This window comes from Lepidochelys kempii, chromosome 3 (genome assembly GCF_965140265.1).
Source record: "Lepidochelys kempii isolate rLepKem1 chromosome 3, rLepKem1.hap2, whole genome shotgun sequence".
NCBI classification, from domain to species: Eukaryota; Metazoa; Chordata; order Testudines; family Cheloniidae; genus Lepidochelys; species Lepidochelys kempii.
Genome location: NC_133258.1, coordinates 95,106,292 through 95,133,969, shown reverse-complemented (window position 1 = coordinate 95,133,969; position 27,678 = coordinate 95,106,292). Strand labels below are relative to the sequence as shown.

General features: G+C 38.3%; 1 protein-coding gene across 4 annotated transcripts in view; it reads right to left on the bottom strand.

The window, feature by feature from the left end:
- Window positions 1-27,678, bottom strand: part of NKAIN2 (sodium/potassium transporting ATPase interacting 2) — a 780,527-nt gene that overhangs the window by 189,361 nt on the left and 563,488 nt on the right. The window lies entirely within an intron of this gene.

Below are 27,678 nucleotides of genomic sequence, written 5' to 3'. Positions count from 1 at the left end.
TTGTTTAGTCTGCAGAAGAGAAGAATGAGGGGGGATTTGATAGCTGCTTTCAACTACCTGAAAGGGGGTTCCAAAGAGGATGGATCTAGACTGTTCTCAGTGGTAGCTGATGACAGAACAAGGAGTAATGTTTTCAAGTTGCATTGGGGGAGGTTTAGGTTGGATATTAGGAAAAAGCTTTTTCACTAGGAGGGTGGTGAAACACTGGAATGCGTTACCTAGGGAGGTGGTGGAATCTCCTTCCTTAGAAGTTTTTAAGGTCAGGCTTGACAAAGCGCTGGCTGGGATGATTTAATTGGGGATTGGTCCTGCTTTGAGCAGGGGATTGGACTAGATGACCTCCTGAGGTCCCTTCCATCCCTGATATTCTATGATTCTATGAATTGGAGACTTGAAAGGAAAGGAATGATTGACTGTTATGTCTGACTAGAATTTTTATACTTTATTACTAGGGCTATCAAGCAATTAAAAAAATTAATCGTGATTAGTCACACAATTAATCGCACTTTTAAACAATAATAGAATACCATTTATTTAAATATTTTGTATGTTTTCTACATTTTCAAATATATTGATTTCAGTTACAACAGAGAATACAAAGTGTACAGTGCTCACTTTATATTATTTTTGATCACAAATATTTGCACTGTAAAAAAGAAACAAAAGAAATAGTATTTTTCAATTCACCTAATACAAGTACTGCAGTGAAATCTCTTTGTTGTGTAAATGCAACTTACAAATGTAGATTTTTTTGTTCCGTAACTGCATTCAAAAAACAAAACAATGTAAAACTTTAGAGCCTACAAGTCCACGCAGTCTACTTCTTGTTCAGCCAATTGCTCAGACAAAAAGTTTGTTAACATTTGCAGGAGATAATGCTGCCCGCTTCTTATTTACATTATCATCTGAATGTGTGAAGAGGCATTCACATGGAACTGTTGTAGCTGGCATCGCAAGATATTTATGTGCCAGATGCACTAAAGATTCATATGTCCCTTCATGTTTCAATCACCATTCCAGAGGACAGGCATCCATGCTGATAATAGGTTCTGTTCTATAACCATACAAAGCAGTGCAGACTGAAGCAAGTTCATTTTCATCATCTGAGTCAGATGTCATCAGCAGAAGTTTGATTTCCTTTTTTGGTGGTTCTGGTTCTCTAGTTTCCACATCAGAGTGTTGCTCTTTTAAGATTTCTGAAAGCATGCTGTACACCTAGTCCGTCTCAGATTTTGGAAGGCACTTCAGATTCTTAAACCTTGGGTCGAGTGCTGTAACTATCATTAGAAATCTCACATTGGTACCTTTGTGTTTTGTCAAATCTGCAATGAAAGTGTTCTTAAAATGAACAACATGCTGGGTCATCATCTGATAATGCTATAACAGGAAACATATGGCAGAATGTGGGTAAAACAAAGTAGGAGACGTACAATTCTCCCCCAAGGAGCTCAGTCACAAATTTAATTAATGCATTATTTTTTTAATGACCATCATCAGCATGGAATCATGTCCTCTGGAATTGTGGGTGAACCATGAAGGGGCACATGAATGTTTAGCAAAACTGGCACGTAAATGCCTTGCAATGCCGGCTACAAAAGTGCCATGCGAACGCCTCTTCTCACTTTCAGGTGACATTGTAAATAAGAAGTGGGCAGTATTATCTCCTGTAAATGTAAACAAACTTGTTTGTCTTAGTGATTGGCTGATCAAGAAGTAGGACTGAGTGGACTTGTAGGCGCTGAAGTTTTACATTGTTTTGTTTTTGAATTCAGTTATGTAACAAAAAAAATTCTACATTTGTAAGTTGCACTTACATGAGGAAGTGATTTCACTACAGTACTTATATGAGGTGAACTGAAGAATACTATTTCTTTTGTTTCTTTTTTACAGTGCAAATATTTGTAATAAAAATAATATAAAGTGAGCACTATCAGCTATGTTGCAACTGAAAGCAGTATATTTGAAAATGTAGAAAAACAACCAAAAATATGTAATAAATTTCAATTGGTATTCTATTGCTTAACAGTATGATTTAAACTGCTATTAATCGGGATTAATTTTTTAAATTGCAATTAATTTTTTTGAATTAATCGTTTGAGTTAACAGCCCTACTTATTACTATTTCATAGGAACTATTCTATTTCTACTATTTCTGCTTCCTTAGAGTCTGTAATCATTCAGTCACCACTGACTATCTGGCACAAATCAAACATAAAATATAATCTGAGGACTTGTTTTTAAGAATATTTTAGTCACCCATGATGGATCCTTGCCAATACATGTATTAATTTTCAAGGCCTGAATTATGCAGGTTTGACTAGATGATCACAATGGTCCCTTCTGGCCTTAAAATCCATGAAGTATAATAAGGCTGGTTTGCTTTTATATTTTTGACAAGGTATATAAGTAAAACATCCATTCAAAATCACTGAATTGTTATCAGGATTATTTACTGTCAGGACAGTATCTTCTCACCATTAAGGTGGGTCATCAATCATCATCATTTCTCTATTGCCTCTTTAGGGTCCAATTCTGAACACACCCACATTGGTGTTATTCAGGAGTTAGTGATTTTAAGTCAAAGTGTTTATGAGAACAAAAATCAAACTTTCCAATTCCAAAGGCCAAGTTCTGCTCTCAGATGCGTTCTCCTCCTTTAGACAGAATGCCTCTTAGTGCTCCTCTTGGGTGTGACTTAACTCTGCTTCTTACTACAGCCTATGCCAAAATGGCAAAATCTAGGTTTATATTCTTAGACCCTGGCTATATACAAAAGTTATACAGTTTTAACTACATCACTACAGTTAAAGTGATACAACCAATACTCCCCAGTGTGGATGCAGTTATAACAACATAAAAATGTTTATTTTGGTAAAACCTACTCCTGAACAGGAATTGGGAACTGTGGATGATATCAGATCAATTATTTCAGTAAAAAAATCACACCCTAACCAAAATAGTTATATTGGTACTAAAACTGTGTGTAGACCAGGTCTTAGTGATGTTTGAACATGAACCTGGTAACTTGGTATCTCACTGGGATGTGCAAAAAATAGTTAAACAGGCTTTTAAGAGACAAGAGACTAGGTAAAACATTAAAAGGAAATCATAACCCAAATATAAATTTAATAGCAAAATTTCTAAAAATTTGATCTTCTCTTTTACTACATTATGTTAACTACTCCTTGCATGTGTTATAAATGTCACTTCCAGGCTTCCAGCTATTCTGGAATGTATTTGTTTTTAAGACACTCACTGAATAAATTTATAGGCCAACTGTTTTGTAGTGTTCAACAGTATGGGTTGTTTTTAGGAGGGTTTTTTTTTTTTTGAATGCATGTAATTGAATAATCAAATCCTGTTTGTGCAACAAGTTTCCAAACTGTGACAGTAAAACACAATTTAGGTATTATGAAGACTTCATACTAGTTTAATTGGTTTGTCTGTGTTGTATATTTTTATTGTGCAGGCAACAGCATATCATCACTCTGATTTCCTTCAACTATTTATTATTATTCAAGGTTCATACAACTTCTAGGTATAGTGTAGAAATTGAATTTCTATTGCCATAAACAAAAGTTTAATTTTTATCATTTTGTACTATGGTGCGGTCTACAGTACCATCTCCAGCTTCTCCAGTCCACATTCCTAATTAGTACAACGCCCTTATTCTTGGCTGTATAGACATGTTTTTATGACTCTCCTTGCTTAGGTCATCCATACATTCCTCCTCTCTTTTTAATCTGTTACTCTTCATGTAAGTCAGGCAGCATGAGGGCCTGATTCTTCTGCCATTCTGGTTTTACATCACTGTAAATCCACAGACTTCAGGAGAGTTACTCCTGATTTATACCAGCATGAGACAAAAATCAGAACCTAAGTAATAAAGGGAGAGGAGTATTTTCTAGTCACAAATATAAAGAAATCAAGTCTGAATGAACGGCATTTCTAGGCTACATATTGCATGCAAATTTTTCACTAGTCAGTTTCAAAAACCAACTTAAAAGTAGTTTCAAGCACTACAACTGCCTCTGAGTCCTCCTGCTAAATTCTGTGGATTTTATTGGAAGACCTATTATGTTACTCAATGCATCTCCATGCCAATGCAGGACCGTTCACTATTTTCTAGTGTTTTGTCCAGATTGCTTTTAATTGCCCAAAGCAACTGAGCTGCTAACATTTCCTTTTAAAGATTCAACAGCTCATTGTCAAGATAATGACAGCAAAATCTGTCATTAAAAAACCCTTTTTAAAATTAGATTGTAAACTGTTCCATGTATTTAGACAGTGCATGTTTGGACAGCATCTAGAACAATGTGGCTCCAGTTTTGATTGGGACCTTATTGTACTACAGTAATATTAAGAACAACAACAATAGTAACTGGATTTTCATCAAGCAGTTGTCTAGCAGAAGTGGTCTTTATTTAAAGGGCAAACAAAGCTGTACTGGAAACATATGAGATACATTAAAACAGTCACTATGGTGGCCTATTGTGCATATTTAACTGTATATTTCTTAACTTTCTGTTCTAAAACGTTCATACTGATGACAGAGAAAACCCTGTCTTCCTGATTTAAGCTATTAGAGTAATAGTAATAATTAAAAATGAAAATGTAACCAATAAGAGACTAAATCTCTTAAGCAAAGCTATGACTTCTGTTTGGGCAACTGTATGTGTGGAAGACATATGGGAAACCTCACCTCACACTTTTGGAATTACTGCTCTTACTTTCAATTTTACTTGCATTTTTATTTTTGATGACAAATGTCCAATTTTAAGAAGCCTCCTTATGGCTAATGTCTGGTGTGGCATAATCTCCTCCTCAGTGAAATGTGATTCCCAGGGTCTTTTCCCATTCAGATATGCAGCTTAACTCTTCCTGTCTGGGTATTGCTTTTGGGTTGGTTGGTTGGAAATTTTCCAATGTTATTTTGCTGTAACTACTGTGGAATTAGATTCAGTTGTAGAGTTTTTACCACAGTTTATGTTATTGAACATATTTGTTCGGTATCTCTATAAACTATACTGGCTCCCTAGGACACAGCCCATAGGTGCTGCACTACCCCAGGAGCATCTCAGGGAAAGAATTATGGCTCAGACAGGCACAATCTCTTTCCTGCTTTCCCCTTAGCTCCAAAGGATTAGTAATTGACTGCTGACCAAATTACAGCTCCACCCCTTGCACAAGCACTACTGGGGGCAGAGCCAAGGCTTTACCTATTTCCCACTGCGGTCTACTCACCTGTTAAATAGTGTAAGTGTGCCTAGACCCAAGGTTTGAGTAGATTGCCCACGGGCACAAAAGGGCGTCTCTTCGTTTCTGTTAAAGCCCTGTACAGGTGCACATCCTGAATTAACAAGCTTTGTTTGTTTTATTGGTCTTTTTTCTTATCTAAAATTAAGAATGAATAGATTTAAAAAATCCTGGTTGCTCTAAATTGCTGTTTGGGGTTCTTTTGTGCAAAGGAATCTGATTTCTTGCAAGTTGTCTTCTATTAGTCACTTTGCAGTAATCTTGCCATAAGCAAGCTATCTGGTCCACTGACAGATAACAGCATTTCCACCATGTCCATCAAAAATCTGGAAAGTTATCAGTGCATTTTTCATACTGTTATACCGTAATCTTTCTGCAGAATGGTTTGCACTGGCAGTTCTGTTCAATTTATTGATCTCAGCTGTCCTGTGTAACTACATGTGACAGCAGTATAAAGGCACAGCTCCTTCAAGAGGTACTGGTGAGAAGCTGCTCCCTGTCTCTGAAAAGCATCCTGAAGTGCAATACTCTGGAAGTGGTTATTGATTCTTTGAAAGGAAAAACAGAACTCCAATATCATTTTTGACTAGGAATATACAGTTTAATAGGAACTTCTATAGACCTATGGATGGAGGAAAAATGAGGCAGGGTTTTTGTTTGTTTTTATTCATTTTATTGCTTTAATCTTTAAGGCATCTTTGCAGTCCTACAGTGATATAAGGCCAAATTCTCAGCTAACATAACTTAGTTGGCTTCAGTGGAATGATATCAGTGAGAATTTGGCTGTGAACTTATTTCTTTTAGGTTTAGGATTTTCTGATAGAGACACTTATCCTTGGTTAATAAAAGCAAATGTGCTCAAGGAATGCTCCACTTTAAACCTGGGCTTTAATCATTGTGAAAGGTGAAAATAAAAAGAACTAAAAGGAATAAGCAGTAATAGTGTTCCAGATCAAGATATCTTACCCTAGGATACACCATCTCTTATGCAGATATCATTTATCCTGACCTACACACATCAATTCTCTGAGTTTCAGGAAAGCATTAACTCAATTCTCTGATGCCAAATTAGGACACAACTAGAGATGAATTCAAGATGCCAAATTTGGATTTAGATGCAGAGTTCAAATACCCCAAAGTTCACAAGCGCTGAGATCCAGAATTTTAATTTGTCCTATTATAATGAAGAGAATTTGCAAAAATCAGTCTAGGAACTGGGTTTGTATTTCAAGTACCTTCTGCCTTCAAAATTTGGGGAGGATTAAACCTATGATTTTAATTTGGGTCAATCTCTAGACAAAACCCAGCCCATGCAATTTGATTTTCAGTTAAAGAGTTTACTCAGTTTTCTTCAAAGTCTCAAGTCTGTGCATCATTTGGTTTCTGAATCCTGCAGTTCCTCTCAGTCTCAATCCCTGGTTGCTTCCTATCTTCTGTATTCCAATAAAGGCATACTCAGCAGGTGATTCTAACAGTTGAACAGATTGCTTTCATGTCCTCTCAGTTTATGCTGTGATCTTTCAGCGTCAGGCTGCACATAACTATTCAGTTCACTATGCTTACAGTTTGCAAAAACTTACTCAGCAAGAGAAACAGAAAGTGAAACCATGGAGCTAATTACATTTATGTCATTTGCTACATTTTCATCAACACATAGCAAAACTACTCGATAGTGGCCATCTAATAATACTGGGCCAGCCTGTGATACCATTATTTTCGTGCAATAAGGTATTATTCAATGTGAGTATGGTTATAGCCATCTGACCACTGAGAGATTCACATTTAAAATTCAAATGCCAGAACTTACATAGTCATTCTGTTTAACACTAAGCTTATTTTCTTTTGTGTGTCGGGGGTGGGGGTGGGGGGGGGGAAGAGTTCAACATCACCCTCATTACTGAATACTCTAGAAAGAGAAAGGCAAGATTCTTATGTTCTGTAAATAATGTTTAATATTAGAGCTTTAAAATATACATAAAATGTTTTATTACTTATATTGAGGGTGTTTGTTGAAATCTCTTTTCGTGATATAGTTACAGGTATGTTCGAATGTTGCATTCCATACATAGAAATAAATGTAATTACTAAAGACTAATATGCTGGTCTTCCACAGCATGACTATGTTTTATAAAGAGTATCCCTCTCCTAGGGCTCTACATTCTGATCTCTCCCAAATCCACTGAAGTAAAATAAAAAATGCAATGTACTATTATAGAACAGACACTTACCTGGACAGATTACTAGCATACTTCTTCATATTTTCTCTTGGTGATCAAGGAGGACCCAAGTTGTGGAATACTGGGAAATACCTCTATTTTTTAATAATATGTGCATGTCTGTTCATGAGAGGTTACTTGTGATGGAGTTAGATCAAAAGGGGTTGTTAGTTAGAGGCACCAAGCAGGATAGGCAAAACAATGGCACATATAAGAGTCCTGGAGGAAACAATGGGGAAGGTGTTAATTGGAGAATACCCACTATCTGTCTCCATCTACCTAGAATCTTGAGGGGAATGGCAAGCTCCAGTCTGACAGTACGCATATTGGTCTCTTTACTGTTTAAAATGTATTCCTCAGAGTGCTGTGCACCTTTTGGAAAAGAAATCATTCTGTTTTGAAGAAGCTGCTTCTTTGTTATTGTGTACTGTTACTGCCCACAGACTCCCAAAAGGGAAATTCTTGCAGGTGCCAAGCTCACTGGGCCTGCAAGGTAATATAGTTGGCAACTGGGATGACGGTTGTGTGTAACCTGGAGATCCAGTTAGAGAGTGGTTGTATTGTGGGGTCACACCCCAAACAGAAGTAGAGGAATGGGTTTGTCACTTGAAAGTGATACACTTAGGGGACTGGAACAGGGTAACGACAGCCTACCCAAGGGCCTGTGACACAGGTATCTCAAAACAAGTCAGAATATCAAATGATGAATTTCTGATCCATGGTGACACAAATGCTAAAAATCAAACTAACCCTAAAAATCTAATCAGAGGCAGGCACAAAAGAGGAAAAACCAAAGAGATCACAGAGGCTATTCTGTTAACAAAGGTATTTTAATTGTGTTTTTGTGTTGCTGGATTAGATTAAAGAAGAGAATTGAAATTTATTGTACTGAAGAGCTACTACATTCTCCTTTAAAGTGCAGAACACTTTGTATTGTTATTAGCAGTGAATCAAAGTCAGATTTCAAGCCTGAATTGATGTGACTTTACTTTTACTACTCTATTTTATAATCATATGCTTTGCAACTTGGAGTCAGCATTTCTAATTATATTACTGTCATTTTGTACATCTCATATAAGCAATAGCATTAGTGCCATCAAGCAGAATTGTTAACACATAATGCATGATGAACTCATCCCAAGCTTGCCTTAGATAGGGATCCCCTTTTATGACAATTGTATGGCACAGAGACAAATTGCATTCTTTGAGCCAAATTCATCATTGATTTCCGTGGAATTACACCAGGGATGAATTCAGTCCTCTTTCTATGAAAGACTTAGCCCTGGTCTACACTGGGGGGGATCGATCTAAGTTACGCAACTTCAGCTACGTGAATAACGTAGCTGAAGTTGACGTACTTAGACCTACTCACCGTGGTGTCTTCACTGCAGTGAGTCGACTGCTGTTGACTCTGCTTGTGCCTCTTGCAGCAGTGGAGTACAGAAGCTGACAGGAAAGCGCTCGGGGGTTGATTTATCGCGCCTAGACTAGACATGATAAATCGACCCCCGCTGGATCGATCGCTGCCTGCCGAGCCGGCAGGTAGCATAGACATACCCTAAAAGACATTGGACAAATCGTGAAGTCTTTCCTTAGTCCTTACACACATACTGTGGTAAAGCTGAGATTTAAAAACACAAAATCCAGGAAGTTTAGAATCAAGGTTCTTATGGGAATTTTATCTTTAATGCATTCAGCATTAAAGGTCCAATTCTGGAACTAGAGAATGCAGCAGTAAGGAGAGCAATGTCCCTTCACTGAAGCCTAAATCTGCTCTGCACTAAACTGAAGTTCAAGGACAAGGGATTGCAGAGGAGACCTACTCTTGCTATGTGCTTAGGAGCCATAGGACTGTTCAGGGTAGTGGTGGGAACAGGAAGTTCATCTAAATGTACCACCTATTGTTTTAGCAGCTTTCCATCGTTTCTATCCTTTGGCATCAGTTAGGGCGGTTGGTGCATTTCATTGCAAGCCTGAAGTAACCCTTCAGAATTCCTGCAGGAGAAAGGGAAGCCCATAACTTCTCTCCAGCTGTGTCTTTGTAGGGGGTTGATGTGAGGGTAGCTCTGTGTCTTTCCTGATTGCAAATGGATCTTTGAGAATCTTTCACCAATAGGCCAGTAAGGGATTCTCTCTCTCATGTCTATATGGCCCCCTCAATTTTCCTAATGGCAGCTGGTTAGGAAGAACTTTGCTTGTACCCTGCTGGGACATTGGGCAGGCAACATCTCCTTGGGGGAAGAGGTTTTCACAGTCACAGGCTCTGCTCCTGGAAAGGGGTTGTTGTTGAACAGCTGTGAAGGCGCAGAGTGGCTACCACTGGAAGCATGTGTAGGCACAGGATCTGCATTAGCATTGACTCACAGAAAGGGGCTTTCATTACAAAAATACACACAACTGTACAAAGCACTATTCAGCAAATAAATATTTTACAAGTTAACTATGTGGAGGTTGTGATGAATATGCAGTGCTTTTAATGATTTATTAATACTATATGTTGGCTTAGTTATTGGGATAGCGTTTCTATATCTTGCTTTAATTATTTGCCATTAGGAATCTGTCAGGCAGAAAGGAGAAAGTGGCTCAAGATGGACACCTATCAGCTGGCTATTAAAAATCCTTAAAGGATAATGCCAGAACTATTAATTCAGACTTGGCCTGGTCCCTGCTGAGCCTATGGGACTGATTGGACAAGAAGGGCCCAAGCCTTCCAACACTGCTAACAAAGACTCCTGGCAGGTTTCTCAGAGGCGCAAGGAGGAAACCACCTTGAAACCAGATGCAGACACAGGAAGAACCCACAGGGGGTGGGGAGGGGGTTTGTGGCAGTATCTGGAGAAACTAGGCTTGCCTAGGTCACCATCATGGAATGATAACACTTTAGGTTAGAGAGACAGACACATGTGTAGGTTGTTTGCTGTTCTAGAAACTGTTTTCCCCTAAAGCTTTGTTCCATTGGCTAATAAACATATTTGTTTTAAGAAAGCTGCTCGTTACTATATCACTGGTCACAAGTACCTGAAAGGAAGAAATGCAGGTAGCCAGTTAAACCTGCAGGATGACAACAGTTGGAGAGGGAGTTTCACCAGGTCCCAGTCTTAGAATGGAATAATCACCCAGAGACAGGTAAGGGTGAAAAGACTAACACTTGAGGGGGTGAACTCAGAGAGACGAGAAAGGTGACAAATGTATTGCTAACCCTATGACCAAGACAGATTTAAACACACAGATCACAGTTTGGATGATGTGCTGTGAAGAATGATGCTAGCCATGAAATGAAGTTGAACAAATGCAATATTGATCTTGCAAAAATGTAATAATAAGCTTAAATTGTACAATGCTAATATTCTTATGAAATGCAAAGTTATTTTTAAATGATAAAGATTTTATGATGGGTTTTCAAAGTAGTAATTATTTGCCTCTCTGTATGGAGAAAAGGATTAACTGTAATAGGGTCTAAAGACTGCTGACATTTCTTAAGAATATATAAAATGGAAATATTTACTAGGATAACAAATACAGCAACTTTAATTTCCTCTTGTGAGAACAATTGGCGTTGTTTTATGTAGAGTTCTCTTAAGTGTTCCACATAAAGATATTTCAAATAAAAATAAAATGTAGCTTAGAAAGTAATTTTAAATATTTATTAATATAATTAAGTTTTATTCACATTCTTTATTATTTGTATTAAACATTCACAAGGATTCACATCCCTTTTCATCTTTATTAGATGTGTCATAATTTGTTATGTATTTTCATGAACTGATGAATATGAAATGCTTAAAAGCATTCTTTCCCTTTAGTTATAATAACTTTGTGGGGCACTATTAATATTTAAATAAGCAATTACAGTTGCTGGTTGAAATCTTTTCTACCATTTTGCCTAGCATACAGTACAAAGGCCATTCTTTATATAAGGAAAATAGTTTAATCTTTAGGTTCTTTAGGATGATCTGTTAAATAATATTTTTCCAAGCAGTATGTCCAGTGTCCTAGGAACCTCTCACACAAATTTATCTGTATGTTCTGATAATATATGATATTGTAATCAATGTTAATCCTATATTTATGCCTCCACTGGATTAATCTGTATGTATCAAACACTATTATTTATTATGGATGGAAGAATTGTGACTCCAAAAGTTAAAGTTGAGTTGAGTTTTTGTACTTAAAGAAAGGATTGAACCTCTTTGTTGTGTATGAAAAATACAGCATAATTTCCCCCCAAATTACAGCATTTATTCTTTGACTATAGAATTAATTTTCTGAGAAATTACAACTAAATCTAGGGCTGCCAACCCTCCAGGATTGTCCTGGAGTCTCCAGGAAATCAAGATTAATCTTTTAATCAAAGATTTGGTCATATGATGAAACCTCCAGGAATACGTCAAATCAAAGCTGGCAACCCTAAGAAAACCTCAATAGTGATGGCAGAAGGGAGGAAGAAAGCTGGAAGTGTGCATGCATGGGGGTGTGAAAGAGAGGCAGGGAAGGGGAATTTTGGGTGCAAGGCAGGCTGTATATAAATTATGATTTAAAATAAACTAAACATTTTTTTTTATTATTATATCAGATTTTATATTTTCATGTTCTAGTTGTTCACTTCCAATTTTATAGTCTTTAATTGCTAATTGTAGATTTATTTCCAACTTATGCCACCTTCTTTATTCATTATACATTTTCATATAAAGCTTCAATAAACATAAATTTACAAAATTGTAAAAATTGACTTGGATTATACCTTGTTAAGGATGGGGCATAACCATCACCTCTAAGTCAGGATGAATGTAAAGAAATGACTGAAATAATGGCAGTCTCCAAACCCAGAACATAAGCATACGTCTCTGCCCCAAACAAAAGTAAATGCAAAGATGCCAAGAAATTTCAATCACCTGGGTGGAGGACTTCACTGTGTATTGTTTTGACAGGAGGGGAAGAGGGAGAGAGATTGACAGAGTGTGAACATGAGGACAAGCACGCTACGTGATCCTTAGAGCAGCTGAGAGAGGGGACTTCTGGGACTTGGTGCTAGCTAGAGGCTTAGGGCTGTAATCAAAGGAACTATTTCCTGTTGTTTGTTTCCTTCTGTATGCATGAAATAAACAAGATTGCATCAAAGAAAATAACCTATCATCAGTTTCTCTTCCAAACTGGAACAATCTGCAACACCCTGACTGACTTTCACTAGCTGCTGGAATTAAAAGGGGGTAACAATCCATAAATAATTTAGGATAAACTACATAATAGGGATATTGTAATTATGCCAAACCAAACATTAGAAACTCAGGAAATTCAGAGTTAAAGGTAACCTTAAAAGAAAGGCAGATATGTTAATGTATGAATGCACAGTTAGGGCACTCATAAAACCTTAACTCTGCCCTATAGCAACACACCAAAAGAGGAAAATCTAATGTGGCTTTAAAAATCAATTTAATCTGGAACCACAAACACTAAAAAGCCTTTATCATAATAATATGGTTATTGGTTGGTGGAGATAAGGTTGCTTAGGCCCCTGAGCAATCCATAAGCAGCAGAGGGCAAACCTCAATCTCAAGTGATATACTAATAGTTTTATGTATGTAATATCTTTGGCGTGGTCTACACTTAAAACTTATACTGGCGTAGTTATGTCGGTAGGGGTGTGAAAAACTATACCTCCTATTGACATAGTTATGCTGACAAAACCCCATTGTAGCCACAGCTATGCCAATAGAAAAGTGTTACTGTCAACACAGCTAACTTTGTTTGGGGTGATGTTCCAACCCGCAGAGAAACTCCTTCCATTGCCATATGCTGCATCTATGCTGGCAGCGATGCTGGCATAGCAATAACAACATAGGCTCAGTAGCAGACTATGTAGACAAAGCCTTTATCTCCTAAAACAGAGAGGGTAAACTGAAAAAAAGTGGGCTGTTTTGATGCAGAGGGGTTGGCTTCCACAGCAGCATGAACTTGCCCTGAATAGACCAACCTCCTGCAAAGCTGTTATTCGTGCATTTCCTGAATATATTCACCTTGGATAGCCATGAACAATTTTTGCTGTCACAGGCCAAGCTTGCCCTGTTTTCCAACCAAAGCAAAAGTCTTTGGCTAGTTATACATTACTAAATGAGTTCAAACTTAAGCCTCCAATTAAAAGAGGGATATGTAAGTGTATCCTGGCAATAACACACTTACTGAAGAACATCAAGGGTGTTGTATTTTGGGATTTAGAGTCTTAACCTTATGTCCTAGTTCTGCTCCCATTGAACGCAATAAGAATTTTGTCATTGATTTCAATGAAAGTAGAAATTGGCCCCAAGTACATTAATGTAAAATGAAACTTAAGCTAAATAATATGACAAAGTGACTGGAATATAAAATCTAGTTGGCTGCAACTCCAGTTATATTAAGATGAGTTCTAAATACTCCTTTAACCACACTACAGTAGAATGACTACAGTATTAATTTTTCAGAACGGGTTTGCCTAAATATTTCAGGAATATGAAAGCATTTCCTGTACCAAATGAAAAATTGCAATGCCCTCCTATTCCATCTCAGCTGTATATGATCACTAATGTACTCAGAATTAGAGAACAACTCCCTTAGTCCTTCAAGTCAGAAAAAACAGGAACTAATTCTCTTTTTTGGTCCAGAAATTACTCCATGGTATAGTAGATATTGTTAAATATAATGCTCACATATGAACAAATGCAACATGCTATAGCTATTCCTCCTGATTCATGAAGTAAAGGTGTTGCTATGGGTATTTTTTGTTCAAATAATAAAAAAACAATATACAGATCTCAGAAGACAGTATTTACAAACAGAAAAACTTACGTTCAGCATCAAAATCAAAAGTACATCCAAAGCAAATAGTATCCAGTTTGTCATGGCAGCCCATCAGCAGCCTAATTGCATGACACATACATTCAGAAGAAACTTGAGAGATGCTAACACAAGTGTCTGACTGAGGTCTCTTAGGAGACAGGTGTTATTGTGAAAAAATAGCCTTTATGGGTAGAAATCGGAGTCACTGCGACTGCTGTCCAAAGAGAAGGTTGCAAAAAATATTGCTGGGTATTGCACAGTAAAACCCAATTTCTTCAATACCGAAGGTAGTAGTTTAACATTATATTGATAGGTCAAATATTATGACAGTATAAATTCCCTAAAATACTTTATGAGAAAGAACCATGAAAGAATTACAGCAAGTCACTTCATTTTTAGACTAACTATCAAGCAGCTTTTGCCGATTTTCATAAAGACAACAAAGCAACTATATACATGCTCCATGACAGGTACAGATGCACTATTATTATTACTAATAAATACTATAGTTTGTTATTTAATAAAACATTAGTACATAGTTTTAGTAATCATAGATAATTTTCCGTGCCTTTAATTAAATATATAATAAGCTGAAGCATTTGATAAGCTTGTTAGTTGACTGTCATGGCTCTTTCATGACCTCTTCTTCATCATTCACATTATCCCCAAAAATGAGTCATCACCATTGTCAAGAGAGCCGATCAGTCAGTGTTCAGGAAAATAACAGAACATCACTGGCCATCACATACAGCCCGCAGCTAAAACCTCTCCAGTGCATCCCCAACAATCTACAATCTATCCTGGAAAACGATCCCCCACTTTCACAGGCCTTGGGAGGCAGGCCAATCCTCGTTTACAGGCAGCCCCCCAACCTGAAGCAAATACTCACCAGCAGCTACACACCACAGCACAGAAACACTAACCCAGGAACTAACACTAACCCACAATCCCTGTAACAAAACCTGTTGCCTTCTCTGTCCCCATATCTACTCTAGAGATACCATCATAGGAGCCAATCACACCAGCCACACCATCAAGGGCTCATTTACTTGCACATCTACTAATGTGATATATGCCATCATTTGCCAGCAATGCCCCTCTGCCATGTACATTGGCCAAACCAGACAATCTCTATGTAAAAGGATAAATGGACACAAAGCAGACATCAAGAATGGTAACACACAAAAGCCAGTAGGAGAACACTTCAATCCATGGACACTCAATAACAGATTTAAAAGTAGCCATTCTTCAACAAAAAATCTTCAAAAACAGACTTCAAAGAGAAACTGCAGAGCTAATTCATTTGCAAACTTAACACCATCAATTTGGGCTTGAATAAGGACTGGGAGTGGCTGGCTCACTACAAAAGCAATTTTCCCTCTCTTTGTATTGACACCTCCTCATCAATTATTAGGAGTGGACCACATCCACCCTGACTGAATTGGCCTTCAACATTGGTTCACCACTTGTAAAGTAACTCCCTTCTCTTCATGTGCCAATATATATTTAGGCCTGTATCTGTAATTTTCACTGAATGCATCTGAAGAAGTGGATTTTTTACCCACGAAAGCTTATGCTCAAATAAATCTGTTAGTCTTTAAGGTGTCACCGGACTCCTCGATTTTTCCTAGCTTTCCATTAAGGCATTGTACTAGGACAAGAAGGTTTGTGGTTGAGAACTTCATTTACATTGAAATTCCAGTGTATGGAACCATATGCTGTTTTCTCTGCCCTAAATAGATATTAAGAAAAATAATACAGTTTTATGACTCCAAATTATTAATTTCTAAAGTGCATATTCTGGCATGCTGTATGGTCTTTAAAGACCTAAACAACAGTGGATCTGCTACTGTTTATTTTGGGGGCAGTCGGGGACAGCAAGGCCATAGAGGGAGATCCCACAGACCCTGCATATCATGGAGAACTCCCTGGGTTGGTTATCTCTGTAAAGAAGGTGGTTAGGGATGACCATACAAGCTAAATGGACTCATTGATCAAAACCATCATGTGTAAGCAGAGAGACAAAGTAGTCTACTACTAAACCCTGGAGGCTGTTCTGCTGCTCTGTATCCTTGCCTCAGGTGTGGAAGGAAGGCAGCTGTTTAGGCCTCCCACACTAATCCCATTTACTCATGGGTAAAACACTTTGTATGGAGGGTAAAAATGTGGCCCTTCATTTGCAATCAGGAAGAAAATGAAAATGAATAATCATTCACTTGAATCGGAGAGAGAAGGTTTTTTCCTGTTCTTTTAAGAAGTAGCTATGCTTGTCAGAGAGAATTTATCTGCAATCCAATTCACAAAACTTTTAAGCACTGGCATAAATTGTTTAAATTGGTTTCCGCAGAGCCCACTGTATCCTGCTACAGTATGCTTTCTGACAGCAGGCTTAATTTGCTTGGAAATGAAAAGTACAATCCACATCCTTTCTGCAATGCAAAACATTGTGCATATTTAATGAGCTAACATTTTAAACCCTTACTGTGTAAACAGCACCCTTAAGGTTGATTGGGATATGATTTAAATGTAAATCTTCCCCCCCCCCCCCACTGTTAGTATCTTTCAAAATACCATTAAATACATTTTACGGCAATTCAGCTTACTACATTCGCTAGAAGTGGCGAGATAATTAAATATGTTTTTCTTGTAAAATTGCATAAGACTATCTAGTTTTATGAACACAGGTTGCAGTGCATATTTATGTGCATTGGAAATTATCCATTTTGTCAAAACGTAACATGAAAACATTGATATGACACCTGATAATAAAGGGTTTGATCTGCGTCAGCTTCCAGATGTCCTGTTTCTAATTTTGGAGTGCAAAACAAATGGAAAACAAAACAAAACAAACAAGTCAAGGTTTCAGAACGAGTTTGCTCAGTGAGAGGTATATTTCAGGGTAGTCTATTCTCAGAGCCCTCTTCATGGGAGGCATCAGACCAAGTTTATTTTTCTCTGTTAAAGTTTATGTCTCATCTTTACACTTGCCAAAAGTTACACTCATTAAACCATGGTCATTTTAAGAAAATAGACAATTTAGTTACAGAGAACAAAACTGACCCCCATGCACCACTTAGAGCCTATATTTGAGAGCATAAGTGGGACTTAAATGATGCATGAGGCTTGTGTTAGCCCTCTGCACTATGGATTTCAACCAGTGTTTTTCTCTGACTTCCAGGGACCTCCCTCTGTGATAGATGAACCATCAGAAATGGCTTCTTAGAGCCAAATACTGGGATGCAAAAGCCTAAATTGTGCCTGAAAATATCTGGTTTGTAACCTAGTGCCTGATCTAGTAGGATGGTGCTCTGCAGAGCACTCTCCCCAACAGGAAATCAAACAGGCATTTTATATGCATAAGAGTTGTGGGATTGTGGCCTGTGCCTTTAAGGGCTGAGCTTCCCAAATACAGTCTGGGCAGGGTGCTGGCATTGCACCAGTCATACAGAGCTGATAGACATTCTACACTTTTTGCAGATGTAATGCCAAGCACCTGGTTAAAACAATGTGGCATGACCATAATGCAAGAACATGTTAAAATAAGGCTGTGAATCTCAAACTGTACATACATAAGACTATCTAAGAGCCTAGAAAACTGGAAGAAACAGTTGTTGTTGTTGAACTTTTATATTGTCGTAGAGCCTAAATGTCACAAGCAGGGCAGGCCGTGTTGTGCTAGGCACTGCACAAAGATATGCTAAATGACAGTCCTGGCCTCAAAGAACTTACAATCTAAAAGACAAAATGTGAGGAGGAAGAGATAGACGTGCAGATCAGTGAGGAAATCACAAGGAAATCACAATGTGCCCAATTCCCTTTGTACTGAAGTCAATAAGAGTTTTGCCACTGACTTCAGTGGGAGAAGGCCTCTTGCCTCTTCTGATTCACAGTCATAGTCAGATGCAAAGAGACATTTATTCTCAGCTCCAAGAGGCTTTCTGAAATGTTGAATTTGGATCCACAACTTGCAAATGCCAAGACATCTTTTAGGTGTCTTGGGATATTATTTGGACAAAACAATGATCGTTCTCCTCCTTCTTACCCCCTTCCTGAATGAACACCCTTCTTCCAGAGGCTGAAACATATGGGTATTCATGCATTTTAAAGGAAAACTTTAGAGAAAGCTTATTCAACTACAAGTGTCTTAATCACAGGAATGTAATGAATGCTTATTCGTTCACAGATATACTATTTTATCATAACATATTCATAGTCAGTTATGGAAAAAACAGACATCTACTTGAGCTATTGACTGCAGAATTAATTCAGTCTGAGACTGAGAAACGTACCTATGAGTGCTCATGCTAACTCTGCTGCACAAATTTATTCTTGTCTGACAAGAATGAATTAAGTGATCTTGTATTATTTGGAAACCAAAATATCAATTATATCTAGGGTGCCTTCCTGAATAGACCACAAACAATCTTAATCATCGAATATATTTGATTTGTATACTTGATATTTTAAGGGATTACTTTTCCTATTGACAAAGCAGGAATTTATACAGATAGCTAACCACTAATTGTGTTATATGCATAAATCCTCTTCATAGTACAGAATTCCATAATGTATACAGGTTTGAGATCATCTTATTTATTACATAAAGGATTAAAAAAAACCCTTTTCTCCAGCAAATAGAAGGCAGTAGGTTTGCTTTAAATAAACCTGCCTTTCAAACAAATTCCTGTAGTTTGCTATCCTGTCCACATTATTTCATAGGCTGCTCAAGTGGAGCCATATCTTAGAAGAAGAGTTAAATAAATCATTTGTTGCTGAGTGATTTTGAACTCACTAGGCTCCATTCCATTTGGAAAATCAGTGTTTCAGACCGGCATTGCGCAGCGGTCCACTGCGGACCAAGTCTCCTGAGGCCTGATCTTTGACACAGCAGGCAGCCATAAATAGGATCCAGCCATACCAGCTTAACAGGTTGCTAGCTAGGCAGTGTTCCTTTTCATATCACACACAAAAAATAATTCATTTCTTCGTTCTAGCTGGAGCTGTTGATTCATGCCTTGGGCAAGGAAAGAGAAGGTAGGCAGAGGGGAGGGAATTCACAGATCTGCCATTTTGCACCTACTCCTGTTCCTTCCTCTCCTCCAAAGAAAGAAAGAAAGTTTGAGGTTGCTGTCACTGCAACAATATGAGCTCCAGGCATCTATCAGCAATAAAATGAACTTTCATCCAAAGTGTACTTAAATGGCAATTATTTCAGGTCACTGGTGTTATCACTGTACTGTTTACTGTAAACAGACAAATGTAAGTGACAGCAGGTCTGCTGAAAGTCTCTGTTATGCATGCAATTGGTGTAGAAATCTTAGATTTCTTTGAGCACTTTGTTAATTCATGTAGTACACATAATCTTACATACCTTCCTAATTAAAACAATGCATTTCTTATTATACCAAATCCTGCTGCATTCCAATATCCCATTAAAAAAGACAACCGATTATTGCCTTTTGTAAATTAAATCCTAGCTTTGTCAAACAGCAGAAGACCCATGTTGGGTAGCACATTCTCTTTCTTTACTTGCATATTTTCTGTCCTCTATGCTCTGCTCCCCTTTTTCCTACAGTCAAGCTTCTTCAAAGAAGGCCTAATACAAAGCCCATGGCAGTCTTTCCATGTTTCATGTGTCAGGTCCAAAATGATGCATACAGTAAGTAACACATGGACAATCTGCATGTTGTGTTGTATCTTTACTATTTTCCCAAGCAAGTCATTAATAGTCTCTCCAGCCAGACACTAAACCTCAGACCATCTCCCTTGAAGTACAATGTGCAATATCTTGTCTGTAGGATAATGTGCATCATTTCTGATCCTTGAAAGGTAGAGAGAACTGAGCAAAATCTCAAAGGAATACTATTAAGTTTAAATAATGTTCTAGTATAATTTCATCCATTGCTATAAAAAGATTTTTGGAGATGAAAGTTAACATCACTTCCTCATTCACTACACCACCACTGGCTAAGGCTATCAAAACTACTGTGCCAATAAATTATGATCATTTACTGGCCACCATACATGACTAAAAGTAAAAAAAACCAAGAGGCTTCCCATATCAGTCAATAGTCAATGGTTTCGTAGCCTACAGATGAAGTGTCTACCCCATATTACAAAGGTATATTGTCAAATCCTCTGGTGGACTGTGCAAATGAAGTAGTGGAATGCCCAGTCCTTGTATTTGATTCAAACTAAATTATACAAAGAATTGGAGAAAACAGAGCAGGGAACAATCATGCACCAGCAGTAGTGTGGACAAGGTAATTTACTAGGTCTTTTCCATTTCTAAGGCTCTATATTTGGTATAACAGATGCATAACCCTTCACTGAAGCACCTTCCTGTTACTGCAATTGGAATTTGCACAAATCTTTTATTTTCAATTACCCACAATCATGGTTCTCTTTATTTTAAGGCATAACTAAATACCTCCTCTGAGAGAGAGAGAGAGAGAGAGAGAGAGAGAGAGGAGGTATTTCAAATATATCAGTATATTATATATTTTAGGCCAGACTGTGGTCCTGCTACAGCAGCTGCACAAGATAGCAAGGGAGCATAAGGCACCTCTTTATTACCTTTCGACAGCTAACCACTCAACACAGGAGGCAGGCTCCACAGTGCCATTACATTTCCTTCATGGACAGCTGTGGGCAGAATATATGAGAAGGGGCTGTGAAGAGGCAGAGTTTTAGCTCTGCCCTGTTCACCCAACATGCCAGGTAAACATAACTGCACCAGCATGTCAGCAGACATATGCTGTGCTGCATATAGACACAGAACAGTTTATTTCCTTCCAGGAGCAGCTGGGAGAGTAGGAGGGATATGATCACTAAGTTACACTTTCGCTCCCAGGCTGCTTCAGGGGCAGAGCAGCAAAGCACTGCTCAGGTGAATCATAAACTCATGATCTAGCTCTTTATTAGCATTTTCCTGTTTGATTTGCTGGGAAAGGGACACTGAAATGTATTCTTTCAGTGGCCTAACGGCCTCTGAAAATTTCCAAGCAGTTACAGTATCTTATGCATTTTAGGATGTTGTCATGTACGAGCTTGGATTTTACAAGAATTTGCTTTCTTATCTGTCCTTTTCAAAGAATGCAAGATGGAAACTCTCAGAAATGTCAAGTATTATGATACTGCAGTGCCAAAAATGTGGTAGGCACTGTACAGATAAATAGGAAGATGGTATTTGCCCCAAGCTTACATTATAAGAAGATGCACAAACACAAGGATGGAGGAAAGGAACGCAACATATACATCGTGATCTCAGAATAACGACTATGATCATCTTGTCTTTGTTTATATACATCAGTGCATAATTTGTCATGAAAGAGGCGCTGGGGCTCAAGTAATTAGGTGCTGGGGCCCTAGCCATTTTTTTACATTCATAACTGATGCAGCAAGCCCAGAGGTGCTGTGGCTATGAACTGCCATGCCTAGAGGTGCTGGAGCTCAGCTCTGGCAAACCCTGGCCCAAATTAAGCACTGATATACAGTATTCCCAACTTCTCCTCTATCTGCCTCTCAACCAGTCATATTTACAGCAGTTGGTTAATTCCTTGTAGATGTTGAGTAGAAGTGGACATTTAGGAGGAGATTGAATAAGGAGAGGTTAATGGCACCGCCACTGATGTTATCAGGGATCATTATATTTTTTGAAAATAAATGTATTCAAAGTTGTGGGGATTTTTATAAAATAATATTTCTTTATATAAACAAAAATAACTTTTCCCTGGTTTGAAGGATACAGGCTTTACTGTGTATCCTCCAAACTAGGGGAAAAGTTATTTGTCTTTGATGTAATTCTGCTGAACTTAATGAGTTACACAAGGGATGAATCTGGCCCATTATTAATTATTATTGTTACATAATGCCAATAGATTTTAAAGACTGGGAAAATGATTGAATGACATTCAGGTATATTTGACAAGCTGTTCTTTGGTAGAAAATTCTAATTAATGTGTATGATCAGAGAATCAGACTTGAGTGAAACAATTGTGTAGAACTTTAAAAGATAAAATATTTAATTTCAAGATTTTCTCTTGGCGTAATACATTAAAATATTTATATTATATAATAAGAAACTCTGGATGACTGATGCAAAAAAGAACACATCCTAGTGTTTTTGAAGGAGAACATAATTTAAAAAATCTTATTTTTTTGCTTCCTTTACAGTAAAATACATAAATTGCAGCTGAATCAGACTGTGAGCCTATGAGAGATGTTCACCTGGTGCCCACTTGTTATCACTCCCCCGCTCTAAGAAGTGCAACTGCGGGAGCCAAATAGATGGCACAATTCTGTGCAATAATGAAACACCCACACCAACATATAACATTTAGAGAAGGTCAGGAAAGGAATACCATGTCCCTGAAAGCACAGCAAGAGATACACCAGAAGTACCTATCTTAGAATAGCTATGCTAAACAGTGCTCAGAGTAAGAATGTATCTGATGCCTGCAAAGTAGAATGGCAAGGAGAAAGTTTTTTTTCCTGGCATTTCTCAAAGGTCAGGTGTTGCTTTTTGGCTGGAAATAACATGAATGAAAGGAGTAATGATCAAAGAAAAAATAAGTCTGCTTCACAGATTGTTCTTATTACTCATAGAAGAGAACCATATTGACTATGTATCTGGCTAGCTTGTAAATAAAGAATTTATATCAATTTCACTCTTCATTCTAATCACAAATACAGATTATATAATAGTTACAGGAAGGGTGTAGTTCCCTTTTAGGGCCAGATTCAGAGCTGGTATAAACTGGAGCCCCTGGATGCAATGGACTATCACCATTTACACCAACTGGGGGTCTGGCCCTTCTATATTTTTTGGGAACCTCTATATACAGTTCTCAGGGATAGCATCCTTATGGGACAAATGAGATTATGATTAATAATGTTGGCAGGGTATTTGTATGGTTTATACAGAAAAAAACCCTTTACTAACCGGTTTTGTAGCTGCTGTTCTTCGAGATGTGTTGCACGTGTCCATTCCACTCTTGGTACATGCACATCCCAAGCACAGTTGGCAGAAAGTTTTCCCTCCGTGGAACCAATCGGGGCAGCTCGAGCTCCCTCTGCTGCCACATGCCACAGCATGCAGGTATAAAGGGTGGAGCTTCTCCAAACTCTGTTCTGTTCTTTCTTGCCGGAAAAACTCTGATACAGAGGATTAGGAGGGCGGGTCACGCAGTGGACATGTGCAACACATCTCAAACAACAACAGTTATGGAACAGGTTAGTAACTGTTTTTTCTTCTTTGAGTGATTGCACGTGTGCATTCCACTCTTGGTGACTCACAATCCACAAAAACTTGTGGTGGGATTAGAGCCTATCTGAACAAGGACTGAAGAAAAGCTCGACCTAATATGACATCCTCTCAAGCTTGCTGAGTGATGGCATAATGGGAAGCAAACATGCACTGAAGACCCAGTTGCCACCTTACAAATGTCTAGAATAGGACCTTTAGTCAGGAAGGCAGCAGAAGCCCCCATTGAATGGACTGTCACTCTGCTTGGCAGGATAACACTAGCCAAATTGTAGCAAATGTAATACACGAATACACAAGGCTATGCAAGATGACATTCTTGGAGAAGAAATGGGGAGCTCCTTCAATCCTTCCTGTGATCATCATGAAGAGCTGGGAAGAAGCTACCTGGACTTGTTCAGATAGAATGCCAAAACTTTCCTGACATCCAGAGTGTGAAGCCTTTCTTCATCTTTATTTAAGTGTGATTTCAGAAAGAACTAAGGTACATAAATTACTTAGTTGATGTGGAAGCTAGATGCCATTTTTGAGGCACACTTTGGATGACGATGCAGATAAAGAAAAGGAGTACTTGTGGCACCTTAGAGACTAACCAATTTATTAGAGCATAAGCTTTTGTGAGCCAAAGCTATAAGCTATAAGCTCACGAAAGCTTATGCTCTAATAAATTGGTTAGTCTCTAAGGTGCCACAAGTACTCCTTTTCTTTTTGCGAATACAGACTAACACGGCTGTTACTCTGAAACCTGTCATGATGCAGATAAACTTTGTCTTTTAACAAAAAGTGTAAGGAGGGCCAGACATCAAGGACTGCAGCTCACCTACCCTCTTAGTAGAAGTGATGACCACCAAAAATGCTACCTTCATTGAAAGATGCACTAAACAGCAGGTAGCAAAAGGCTCAAAAGAAGGACCCATAAGCTTTGACAATACCAAGTTTAGATCCAATGGGGGAACAGGATCTTGTACCTCAGGTACAATCTTTCCAAAAATCTTATTGATACTCTATCAGAAAAGATAAAGTGATTACCTACCTGAGGGTAGGCCAAAATAGCTGTCAGGTGGACCCTGATGGAACTAGCAGCCAAACCTTGCAGTTTTAGTACAAAAAATAGTCCAAAATATACTGACAGCTGCACTTGGGATGCAGAGTGGAATGCACATGTACAATCACTCAAAGAAGAAACCTAACTTCAGCCAATGCTAAGTAGGGTTTGTCTGTATTTAGTGTCTTGGACAGCTTCAGGCGTCCTATTGACACTTAACATATTGCACTTAACATCTCCCTTAGGTGTTCGCTTGTATTTGGATCACCAGATCATAGTGCATGAGACGTGCTTATTGCATTTTCTCAGAAGAATGACCATCCATTTCCTACTGGGTTATATAGGCTTGAAGATAGATTGTGATTGGACTACATGCCTACGCAAGGGAATTCAAGGAATTAAGAATAACTATATAACCATACATAAGCTATCTAGAACTTGGGCCCAGGGCTAGGTAGGAAGGATTATCTAGTGGATAGGGGCACTGGCCTGAGACTGAAGAAACGTTGCTTTAATTCCAGGCTTAGACACAGATTTCCTATGTGACCTTAGATAAATCCCTTATCTACTCTGTCTCAGTTCCCCATCTATAAAAGGGGACATATTGTTTCCTTACCTTGCAGCTGTGTTGTGAAGAAAATCCATTAATGATTAGGAGGCGTTCTGATGATGAAAGCTGTATAAGTATATAGATAAAAAAATAAGCGGGGCTATGCACTGCCTTACTCTTTCCCTGGAGAGATAGGCAGTGAGTGGACAACCATGGATGAGGAATGTCAGGAATAGCTGAGAGGGAGGCAGGAAATAGTAATGTTATGCTGGTATAGGCTAGCAGTACATTTCTACCCTCTTGAAGGAAGCAAAATGCTCTAACAGGGAGAAGCTGTCCCCAGTAATGATTCTTCTTACAACAATATCTAACTATAAATGTTCTCACTGAGGCTAAATCCACCTCTTAATGTACACTGTCAGAGAGTCCCAACAACAAAGTCCAGTGCAGATGGAGGGAGACACAGAAATAGAAAATGGTTATGGATTCTCCTTTGCTGCTGGATCCAGTAAGGGACATAATAGCTCACAACATGGCAGGTATGGGCAGGGTGGGTTGGGAATGTGCTGATTTGGCACATCCTGTCAACCGGTGGGGAGTGGAAAAGGGATGCTACCTCTCCTGTGCCACCTTCAGTGAATTTGGTGCTTGTATTATACCCATTCTCACAGCAGATTGTCGGGCACGATCCTCTGAAGAAATAAACTCATTAGACAGTGAACATGAGTTTTCTGGTATCAGTTTGGTGGCCTGTGAGACATGAACTAGTCATACTGCAGGTCTAAAAGAATAGGTGTTCTCATCAAAAAAGCCATTATTAACTGTTATCCTGGATAGCAGACATGGTCATTATGTGGCAGAAGAGGCTCTCCGGAGACCCTTGCTAATATTCTGTTATCAAATGGAAAGGAGGGCTAAAATGACATCCTGCCTCTGATAAAGTTCAATCCCTTTTCTGGATGCTTGTGAACCATTCCTGACAGAGATGATGCATCCCCATAGCTCATACAAATATTTCTGTATAGCAAAACATTTGCCTTTTTATATATGGACCAGATTACACAGAAAGGCAAGTATGTAAAATATTTCCAACAGGCAATTATCCAGACTTCCCTAAAATATGCCTTAGCCCCTTTTCTTTACCCTCTTCCCTCCCCAGTACCTACCCCAGACATAACCTTTTAAATTACCACCTACTGAACTCTGTGGTGGACTGTTAAAATACAGGATTCTGTATATGTTTCACAAATAAAGCAGAGCATTTTCAGCCAAGTGCCTTTAAGATGTTTGCCTATTGCTCTGCCTCAATTCTTGCTTTTATTTATAAGAATGTGGTGAGCAAATTACTATTTTCTTCAGTCCCTCATCCAGTTTTTCCACTAGTACATGCAGCCCTAATTCATGGGATATATCACAGGAGGAGGAGGACGAGTTTTGTGGGAGTCCCTTGTGGAAGTCTTTGGGAAAGGCCAAGGAGTAGATCAGCATAAAATCTGAATGGCCTTATCATCTGGAGGTTGTATGTTCTTATCATTAATGAGGTACATTTGGTAGGGCAGTGTGTGGATACTACCTTTACCATATTTATTCTGTAGATTAGAAAACACAATTTCTAGTGCTGATAACCTGGACTTTTTCTGAACTCTAAACTCATTTTAAAATTATTAAAGTAAAAAGCAAACCTAAACTCATAAAATGGTGCTGATTCTGCAGAAGACAGCCATAAATTAAATTTTATTTAATTACTTTTGCATTGCGTAGCAAGATATTACCTACTAAATGCAAAAACTAGAATTAATGCAATGTTAAGTTTCGGAGGCTAAAGACTCAAAGCTTTGGCAACATATTTTATAGTATGCATTAGTACCACAGAGTAATATGTTGAGGTCTGTTAACAAGTGGAGAGAAATAGAAAATATTTCAGCTGTACAATGTAACCAAGTTAACATTGTTCCAGACATCACAGGAAGATATGATCACAGGAATGTGGTTTAACTAATCCACAATTGTATTAAATAATACATCCGGGGAACTATCTGCCCATATCTCATTCAATGCAGGCCATCAGCTCCCCAGCTCTCTGTACTATTTGGGAGAGGCTGCCCTCAGGCCCCTACCCATCTTTAACCTGGTCCCAGCACCATTGCTGAGACCCCAATGCCCTCCCTCATATGAGGGTTAAGTGGGTGGGGAAGAGTGAGTTTTCTCCTTGCTATATTAGACATTATGATTCCCAACTCTGTTCCCCACTTTCTGTAGGAGATGCCTTCTCCTAATTTGCTTTCTATTCTGATTTTCCAGGGAACCAGACACTGGTTTGAATGTTTACCTGTACTGGGCACCTGCCAAGTTGTGACAAAATGAATTTTCCAACATCCCATACCCACTAGGTCTCTGTGCTGCTGAGGGGAAGGCAAAACTCATACCACATCCAGCCAGGTCAATCAGGCAATACAGAAAATTCGTTCCGAACCCAAAAAAGGCAAGTTATGTGATGACCACAGAAAGGTCCCAAAATCTGGTTGTATGCTAATCC